Source organism: Panicum virgatum, chromosome 8N (assembly GCF_016808335.1).
Source record: "Panicum virgatum strain AP13 chromosome 8N, P.virgatum_v5, whole genome shotgun sequence".
Classification (NCBI taxonomy): Eukaryota; Viridiplantae; Streptophyta; class Magnoliopsida; order Poales; family Poaceae; genus Panicum; species Panicum virgatum.
In genome coordinates, this window is record NC_053152.1 from 17,542,199 (window position 1) to 17,552,483 (window position 10,285).

The window sequence follows — 10,285 nt, forward strand, 5'->3', positions numbered from 1 at the left end:
AGCCGGTCGGCAGGGGGGCGGCAGGCCCCTCCTCCCAAGTTAAACCTTGAACGTCAGTGCGGCAGTGCGGCATTAGATGTGGTTTTATATATTTTGGATAGAAATAAAAACCGTTAGTAAAGTAGATGAATATGAAAAGTATAACTTAGCAATTCATATACATACGTAACTGAGAACAAAATAGGTGATGCATAAGAACGAAATAAGTATAACATGACGACATGTTCATAACAAAAATACAGAAACAACTAGAACCACCTCCTAACCACCCTGGCTATGTCGACCTCTTTTATGCTGTGTGTGGACATCCCTGCAGCTGGTGCCATGGTACTAAACTGGGTCCCTCCGTGAGGTTGATAAGGTGGGTGTCCATCACCTGTATGGACTGAGAATTAATTGTTGTTATCAAAGAAGGAAGTCAGTAAGTATCCTCACGTACCTGGATAATGCTGCTGAGACCAATAAGGTGCTGGGGAAGGCTGCTGATGTGTGGGACCACAAGGAAACGAGATCGAGGCTTCAGATGAACCGTAGGAGTCCTCGTACGATGTCCGGCTACCAAAGGCTTCAAGCATGAAATGGGCTCTTTGTGAAACTCGGGTCCAGGCCGACTCTTGCTAATTCCTATCCATCATAGATCCCGCTTGAATCCTCATCAAATTCGCCTTGGCATCTACGTCCATCAACCTGCACATTTCAAACTGCATGCAAGAAAAAGAAAGATATTACCACTATAATCCAAAGTATTTGAAAAGCGATGATAACTTTGACTCACCGCCCCCAGCTAATGCCTCATCTCTATGTCGTGCATAGCCATTCTGTGGGGTCGCAACATGCGGCTGTGGATGCATGTCAGCATATAGCAAGCGGCAACGAGTCTTAGGCTGGTACCAGTTTAGGTACGCCCTGTACGAAGCCTCCGTGTGTGCAGGAGTCGGAAGCGCCACGTTCTCCTCTGCCTGGTCCCAGCCATCGACCCAAGGCTGCACCCTTGTCATCCACATATTCGAGAAGGGTTGACTAGCCCTCGACAAACTAAATATTGATTAGTTAAAGCAGCAATGCATCACTACAAAAAATTTGGTGATTCATGATGACTAATTTTCGTCACAAATCACTAAAAAACCGTCATAAAACAGTATCTATGACGATCTCAAATTACATCATGTATTGAGCGTCATAGATCACACCTCGTGACGTTCCTTAAAATTCCGTCACAGATTGTTTGATCCATGACATTTTGAAATCGTCATAAAATGTACCCGGGCCCCCAAAGCCCAGCCCAAACCCATTTTCTATGACAAAAATAAACATCACAAACATTATAATTTTCATCACAAATTTAATTGCCACATCACACAATATCCACATGGGCAATGACAAATCTCCTTGGTGGCACTGACATGGCAATCATGTGATGCAGACACGAAGCTGCTGATATGGTCGATGACGTCAGCGTAGCCCAGTTGTGGATGGGCCCAATTCAAAGTAGACTACTATGATGGGCCAAATATTTTTCAGCTCACCACACTACTAGAAAAGAGGCCTTTGGCACCGGTTGAAGAGGGCCTTTGGTACCGGTTTTTCCAACCGGTACCCGGAAAGTGGTACCAATGGCTAGGGCCATCAGCACCGGGTAAAAGAACCGGTGCCTAAGGCTCTCTTACCAGAATATTTTTTGTTAAAAAGGTCTGGTCGGGATTCGAACTCAGGATCTCTGACTTCAGAGTCACCTTTCTTACCATCTCACCTACACATCACTTCTGATGGGAAGAGAGATATTTTCCTTTTAAAGTAATTCTTGAATGAGCCTAAGGTACCGGTTGGTAACACCAACCGATACCTAAGGCTCCTAAGGTACCGGTTGGTAACACCAACCGGTACCTAAGGCTCATCCATAGGCACCGGTTGGTGGTACCACCCGGTACTAATGTAAAAATTACCACCCGGTGCCTCTGGAGAGCCTTAGGTACCGGTTGGTGTTATCAACCGGTACCTAAGGCTCGTCCATAGGTTCCATCTAGTATAGGTACCGGTTTATCTACATACCGGTATTTTTGGGTGGACCTTTGGCGTGTTTTCTAGTAGTGCCATTTATTACCAGCAATGCACGGCCCATATAAAAATCAGTCCACATAAAATATAAGCCCAACAATTGACCCATAAATGAAAACAATAGTTCCAACCCAGAAATTATAGTATATATTTAGAGCAAGTATCTCAAGTTACATCATGTCAAAAAATTACATCTCAGGTTTAAAATTGAGAAGCACATTGAATAGCTAGTTATTACACTCGTGTTTTCATCTTTGCATCCATTGGACCTTCTCGTCCATAATCTGCAACCAAAATAAAAATATGCATTAACACAAATATATTCTCGTCCATAGTATGCAAACAAAATTAAAAAAAATGCATCAGCACAAATATATGTTGTACTCTAGGCAGTTGTCTTTAACGAAAATAAGAGCATGACAGAACTATATATCAAATGTTGTTACTGACCACCAAGAATTAATATGTGAATAAAAAGAGCTACAACTTAATAAAAACAAAGAGCCATTGAGAGCTGCTAAGCTATTGCCACTTGCTAACAGGACATCATGATTCACAGACAAGCATTAAAAATATGTCCCATGACTCCAAATAAAATGGACCAACCTGTTACTCTAGTGCTGCGAAACTTTAGTTTGTTCAAGGAGTATAGGTGCACACAAATAGTTACTAGCATACACTAAAAAAGGTGTATTGATGTCCTTTGAATTTCTAGCACCAATTAACGGTACATGTACCATGTATATTTGAGTACATACACTAAAAGACAAGTAGCATAAAAGTACAGTAATTTCTAACTGGACATTGTGTTACAGAACTGACAAAAGCTAGTTTTGTCAGTAGCCAACAGGAGAAGTAAAAAAACTAATATTGCCATCAGGAACCATTCTTATTTTTCTTACATTGCATTGATATCAGGAGAAGTTAAAAATGGAAAAGAGTATAAACTTATCTCATAGGGATTGACCCGGTGCTTCCATGACCATGCAATGTACCACACAAAAAAAATAACACAAGTTCAGACTTCAGAGCATTATAGGTTCAGACTTTGGAGCACCATTTCAAGGAAATTCATCACAAGTACTAGGATATGTTTGGCTAGCTTTGGGTGGATTTGCATAAAAAATTCAAATGATCATATCTACATTATGGAGCAATTTTCATTTTTCATCTTTCAGAGCATGAGCATTACAGGTTCATATGTGAATCTGCAATTTGTAAAGTTCAGTCATCATTATGGTTCAGAGTATGTATCAAAAGTTCAGAGCCATTACAAGGAAGAAAAGCAAATCACAACACAAGATAGCAACGTATATATCATCCAGTCTGTGCACCAGAGATGCACTGACAACTGGAACAAGTAGACACAACACAAAATAAGCTACGCATCTTACCATTCCAGCATTAGATCGAATAGGTTGCTAGCATCATGGAAGACTAGATTCAGGTCCTTCATCATCTGCAAGCCATCCTGCTCCTCCCCATCATCTCCCACACATTCAACCTGCAGACAAATAGAGAGAGGAAGAGTTTCCTCACCTCGGTAGGAGATCGACTTGGAGCTCAGCAGCTTGACAGCACTAGAGATCTCCGTGATGGGCTCCAGCACAACCTCCTCCGCGCCCGCCTTAGCAGGAGGCAGCCACGACCACAGCGTGCCTCTGCGCCCGGAGCCCGCCAGTGGCTGCAGGGCGCGTGGATGGCCGCGCCGAGCCCAGATGACTGCCACGCGAGGGCCGTCACGGCGGCGGCGAGGTCGAGCGAGACGGTGGCCCTTGACGAGCGAGAGGGAGCAGCGCGCAGATCTGAGGAGAAAGAGAGGGAGAGGTGTGGAGGCCGGAGCATTAGTTGCGCAGTGACGAGGACGCGAGAGCAGAGTAGGGTGGCTGCACGGCGCTCGGCATCTCGTCTCCCTTCCCTCCGAATGCGGCAGCTGGGAGATGGAGGAGCCGCCCGCACCAAATCTGGTGGTTCATGTGCCGCCCGCTAGCAGGCAAGGCGTGCACGTGCACAACTCCGGCGGCCGCCAAGCTCGGTCGCGGTGGGCACAGACGAGAAGTGCCAGTTGGGGACGGGACAGGGAGAGGCGAGGAGGGCGGCGGCGCATCTGAGGCGAGAAGAGCGGCGGCGCGTCTGAGGTGAGATGTGGGAGGGGGAGGAGAAGCGAGTAGGGTTTGGAGGTGGAGCAGTGGATATTTATTGGATGATTGATGCAGCTCAGGCGTTGGATCGAAGATGGATGGCTAAGAGAAGTTGGGCCTTAGTGAAAAATAGGTTTGTCTGTGTTTCTTGGCCCGTTTAATGTTCTAATTTTTTTTTTATGGACCACTATGAAGTAAACTATAAAAATAATTATGTTATATATACAAATTTATTTTTAATGTGTAACAGCCTAGAGATAAATTGTGGTGTAGAAGTTTCAAATTTGTTAGAACTTATTTACTATTTTCTATAAGTTAAATGAATTTCTACATGGTTATCGAAATTAATTCCAAATTGAATTACATGTGCATCTAATAGGATTAAAAAAAACCTACAAAAACTATATTTAGTCTCATATGTTACAGTTTAGTCAATTTCCTCGAGATATATGAAAAATTCAATTGTATTCTATGGACAATTCAAACTTCTTTCTCCAAATTACCGCATAATAATTACAATAATATCTAAATTTGGTATAAAAAAAATCTACAAATTAACACAGTAACATGTTTTTGGTCCATAAGCTCACCATAAAAAACTTGTATAGTATTAGTAAAGTGAGACCATATATTGTTCACAAAATGATACATGTCTCATCTAGTTTCTTATAACTCAAGCTAAACTTTGAGTTTTGAATACCTCATAACATTTTTGAACTCATATGCACCTTGAACCCGGACACAACCTCATTTTCCCCATATTGTTAGAAAATATGAAGTTACATTGGTCATTGCTATGCCAAAAAGTTATTTTCTATTTTGTACTTGGTTAGAAGAAAATTTGCTATATAGAAAAGTTATGATAAATAATAATTTACATACAAAAATATGGCATAGATGAAAGTTCTTGATTTTAGAAAAATTCAGAAACAAGAATCATCAAATTTGGAGTTATTATGAGGGAGAAATACCAACAACAAAATTTAATTCTGGATTAAAAAGAAAAAGATGAATCGCACATGTGTTCTTGATTGCAGGGCCACGTGTAAATAATAATATATAAATATTTTATTATCCTCCATAAACACAAGTTGGTAATTGGCGCTTTGGTAGGGTGGTAATCTCTTGTACCGGTGACCCGGGCTCGAATCTCCGCCATTCAAAACACCTCTCTTTTTTTTCCAAATTTAGCTTCACCGTGTATAAAAAATATTTTAACGCTCCGTCTTCAACCAAACGAAGGAGTAGCTCAATGGTTAATCCTTTGCTCCTCCAGCTTGGTACGTGTTTTCCTTTTTGTTCCCCCCCTTTTTAGCATCACGGTTAAGTTTTTTTTCCAAATACAAATAGAAATAATTTGCTTTCTTTATTGTAGCTTTTTTTCCTCCCCTTTTTGAGCGTCACGGTTAAGTTTTTTTTTTTTTCCAAATGCCAATAGAAATAATTTGCATTCTTTATTGTAGCTTTTTTGCGGCATGTGTTTTTGTCTATAAAAAATTTAATACTATGACACAACATAGATGAATTTGTCTGGTGGAGCTGGTTAGGCTCCTATCTCTTCAATATACAAGGTGGTGTTACGTTCGATGCCTATGCCACCCATACCATTTTGGTTTTCTTTTTTGGATTGTTTTTTTTCTTTTACCACAAGCGCACAGGTGGGAGGCTGCAATTCTATTTTTTTATTATTTCCTGGACTGCTTTCCCCCCTTTTACCACAAGCGCATGTACGGCGGGAGTTTGTGGCCATTTTTTCTTTTAATCGCTAGCACATGCGGCAGGAAAGTGGGCTAAGCCCAGGAGAATGTTGAAGCGGATCAACAATAATTTTTTTGTGAGAATATATATAGGTGGAGTTTTTTCTACGCAATAACAATCTTTAATCATGATGAAGAATTTGTTGAAACGTCATATATTTGATAGAAAGGCCAAAAGGACTATGACAATATATATAAGTGTAGCATTTTCCATCTCCATTTCTTTTGTTAATATCTTGTGTATATAAAATTTTGTGCCATATACTTGATAGATAGGCCAAAAGAACTATGACAATTTTTAATATATTGACCGTGACAAATTTACTAAAACGTCATTGCTTATGGGCCGAATCGTGACGAAAACGCTAGAACGTCACTGAGTTTTGGGCCCAGAACCCACAACTCTAGATCCATGACGAAAACTGGAGAATCGTCATAGATGGTGCAACATTGTGACGCTTTTTTAAAATGTCACAAAAAATTCGTCATAGATCAATAGATTTCTTGTAGTGCATTATCACTGAAATGACATATGAATCGTTACCTGTGGTCATGACGTTGGACCCGATCCAATGCTGACAGCACAGGATACAACTACCTTTGACCGAACTGCCTCCTGACTCTGTCCGGGCAGTGGGCCTCAATGTAAACGTCATACACCAACGCTGTAGTTGTCATCCAAAGGCCCTGGTCCTGAGAGCAAACCGAAGATATCCCGAACGGTGCACGAGTGTTTATAGCCAACTGGGAGTAGGGCTCCCACACAACGTCTTCAGGTGTCAACCGATCAAACTCAGCTACAAACTCAGGATAGGACCGCCGCGACTGTACGTGGGCCCAACTCTTCTACACGAAATTAATAATATATATCAATAAGAAATACAAAGAGGGTCAAACAAAGCAACATAATTGCCAACAGAATAGTACGAGTAGCAGTCATTTCCGTACCTGACGAGCGTACCAGAGAGTCCCCATGGTGGGCCTATCATCCTCAGTGTCACCGTACATATCCAGCTCATACTGTGAGTGGTCGATAATCGGACGACCAATTATTATCCTCTCGTACGACCAAAGCTGTAGCAGAATCGGACATCCTGTAAGAATTACATTGTGCTTATTTTGCACCGATGCCTTGCAGAGGCCACGGTACATGGCTGCAAGTACCGCTGAACCCCAACTGTATTGAGGCATTTCCTCCACAGCTGCCTCTGCGATCTCCTATGCGTAAGGCACAAGCACCCTATCCACATAGGCCCCGTGTGAGTTGTTGAACATTATGTATCCAAACAACCACAACAGGTATGCCTCAAGGAATCGAGTGACGCTATCCTCATCAGCATCATGTGCCAAATTGTCGGACTGCATAGAAAAGATGAACATTTAGGAGTATAAGATCAATTATAAAATAAAATCATAACTGCACTAGTCAAAAGCATAACTCTAACATTACTCATAACAAAACGAGGTATGTACCTGGAACTGTAGAATCCATGACTTGGCAGGCCCTGTTGCTTTTGGGTGCTCCTCTATATCAATCGCGATGTCAATATTTGCAAAACGCTCATCTAAATCGTCCAACCACGTAGACGGGACAACGCGAGGCCTTACGGCATCCCCACTGATAGGAAGACCCAGCAGCATCGCAACGTCCTGTAGGGTCGGTGACATCTCCCCACAAGGGAGGTGGAAGGTGTGTGTCTCAGGCCTCCATCTATCAACCAGAGCCATCAGTAGGGATCTGTCCAGCTTTGCCAAACCACTCTCAGCAAGACAGCCTATAGTAAGAAGACCAGCCTCACTCAACCTGAAAAGTAGAATGATCAAAGGTAAGTACATTATGTGGGAAATGTATACGAAACAAACGTTTTCTCAGAAACATAATCCGACGACATATCACCTGGGCACCCATCGTGAGTCAACAGGAATCAACTCCGCTGGTGGACATGGACGCATCACGTTAAGTTTCACGCGCTGAACCACTACAAGGAAGGACCGGTGCGACGAGTCTATGACTCGGTCAAGTAGAGCTGGCTTATCTTCGGCCATACCTAACAGGCCATACTTAACACAAAAAATATAAGTTTTCTGCATTTTCTACAATTTATCTGAAATTTTCATAAACTTTTCTAGCATTTTCTAGCATTTCCTACAATTTTTGTACAATAAATTTTTATAAATAAAATTTTCTAACATTTTCTACAATTTTTCTGCATTTTCTACAATTTATCTGAATTTTTTATATACTTTTATAGCATTTTCTACAATTTCTGAGTATTTTCTAACGTATTGGTTTACATGTTGACACTGAGTCTTGTATGAGACCCAGTTTCTTCCTCCCTTTCTAGTCTTTCTCTCTTATTTATTATGGACACGGAATTTTGCTTCTGTCGCGGCTCTATTTAATTATTTTATAAGAATCAAACCCCTTTTAAAAATGGCCTACATAGAAAAAGAGTTACAAATTTATACCTATTGAATCTTCCACAGCATTGGGAAGCATCTCCCAGATCCCATCTTGTTCAACCTTCAGGCCCTGCTAGGATGCTTCTCACGCAAGAGGTACGGAGTGATAGAGAGGGATGTGTAGGCGAGAAGCATTGCAAGTATGTAGGCCAAACTGTCCTAACTGACCCCATTGATTTGGTGGAAACAGATATCAAGAGGAGATACATGCATGTGAAGAACATGATGCGTGCGTGACGGCAACAGGCACTACTACAGAATAGGCCTTTGTTCCAGTCCATTTATCCCGATTATTTTTCTGCCCGGGATAAAAGGTGCCTTCGTCTCGGGTCCAACGGCTAGCCAGGCCAACGTGGGGGACAGGGGCTTTTTGTCCCGGGTGGAGCCACCAACCCAGACAAAAGGCCCCCCCTTTTGTCCCGGTTGGTGGCTCCACCCGGGACAAAAAGGCCCAACCCTTTTATCCCGGGTGGTAACACCAACCCGGACTAAAGGTTGACTCTTTTGTCCCGGTTGGTGTTACCAACCCGGACAAAAGGCACCTCCACGTGATAGTTCAAAAGGAAGTTATTCTATATTGAGTCACGTGTACTACTTAGGTGAGTAGGCAAGGAAACCATGCGCTAGGCATGAGGTCTTGGGATCGAATCCCGTGGTGTGCAAAAAAATTTTTAACGTCAGGCACCTTTTGTCCCGGTTCTGCCACCCGAGACAAAAGCCTCCCGGAAGCCTTGTCCCGATTCCAAAACTGGGACAAAAGCCAATTTGGAACCGGGACAAAAGGCTGAATCTGTAGTAGTGAGGATGCAAAGCCCGCGCACGCACCAGACAGGAGACAGGAGCCGAAGGCTACCATGCTCCAAACGGTGCACAGCAGTCCCAGGCGATACATCATGGCACGCTAAATAAGGATGAAAGAGTTGACGTTTTATACGGATCAACACACGAACGCACTAGGTCACGTGGCGCGAGGAGGGGCTCGAGGAGAGACCCAGAAAAAGGGAGGGGACGGCTTCTTCTCCCCCCAAAAAGAGACGGCAGAGCTGGTGCACGAGCTCTGCCCTTATACTCTCTGATTGATTCTCCAGTAAGAATTATACAGACAAGCAGGATGTAGGGCTATTATCTTCCAGGAGGCCTGAACCTGGGTAAAAGGCCCCGTGTGCTCTTTATTCTCTCACAAGCTATTGCAGGAGTTTACACCATATTCATCCCCTGGCCAAATCTCAAAAGGGCAGTTAATCCTAACCCCCATGTGGTTTACAACGACAGCGCCCCTCCTATTTCATCAAAAAAATATCTAGTTACTAAACAAATTGGGAGGTTCATGGTCATCGTATCATTATCGAAGTATCACCCGAAGCCCACCCTCAGCGTGCGCGACACGACACCAGCCTTGCATGGAGACTTCCGTTTGCATGGCAAGAACGTCACCAACTTTAATCTGTTCATGGTCTTCGTGTCATCACCAAGGTTTACAATTTCGGCGAAATTTCGCCGAAATTTCGGTATTTTTTTCATTTTCGCTAGTTACCGGGAACCGGAATTTCGGTAAATTTCGGTAAATTTCGTTTCAAAATTCAAAAATTCAAAAAAATTTATAAAAAATTGGAAAAAAATATGATAAAAAACTAGGTGTTTTTCTAAGCAAATAGGACTAGAACACACTCAAATCTAAGATCATTTGCTAGGCTAAAATTAACATTTGAAACCGTAATTTGAATGACTCGTCATTTTATGTGCAAAAATTTGTTTTCTCCCCTCGACTTCAACTAGACTTTGGTTTATCATGATGTTGGTGAGGTACCTATTCAATTTCATACGCACATAAACGCTTCTTCTTTATTTGTCAGGAATTTGCTTGTGGTT

The 10,285-nt window shown here is 42.4% G+C and overlaps 1 long non-coding RNA gene across 1 annotated transcript; it reads right to left on the reverse strand.

The window, feature by feature from the left end:
- Window positions 1–2,167: 2,167 nt before the first annotated feature.
- LOC120685828 lies at window positions 2,168–3,666 on the reverse strand. The gene is made up of 2 exons (XR_005679787.1): window positions 3,450–3,666; window positions 2,168–2,339 (listed from the first exon to the last, which is right to left on the reverse strand). It is a non-coding gene; the product is annotated as an uncharacterized LOC120685828 (long non-coding RNA).
- Between the last annotated feature and the right edge of the window lie 6,619 nt (window positions 3,667–10,285).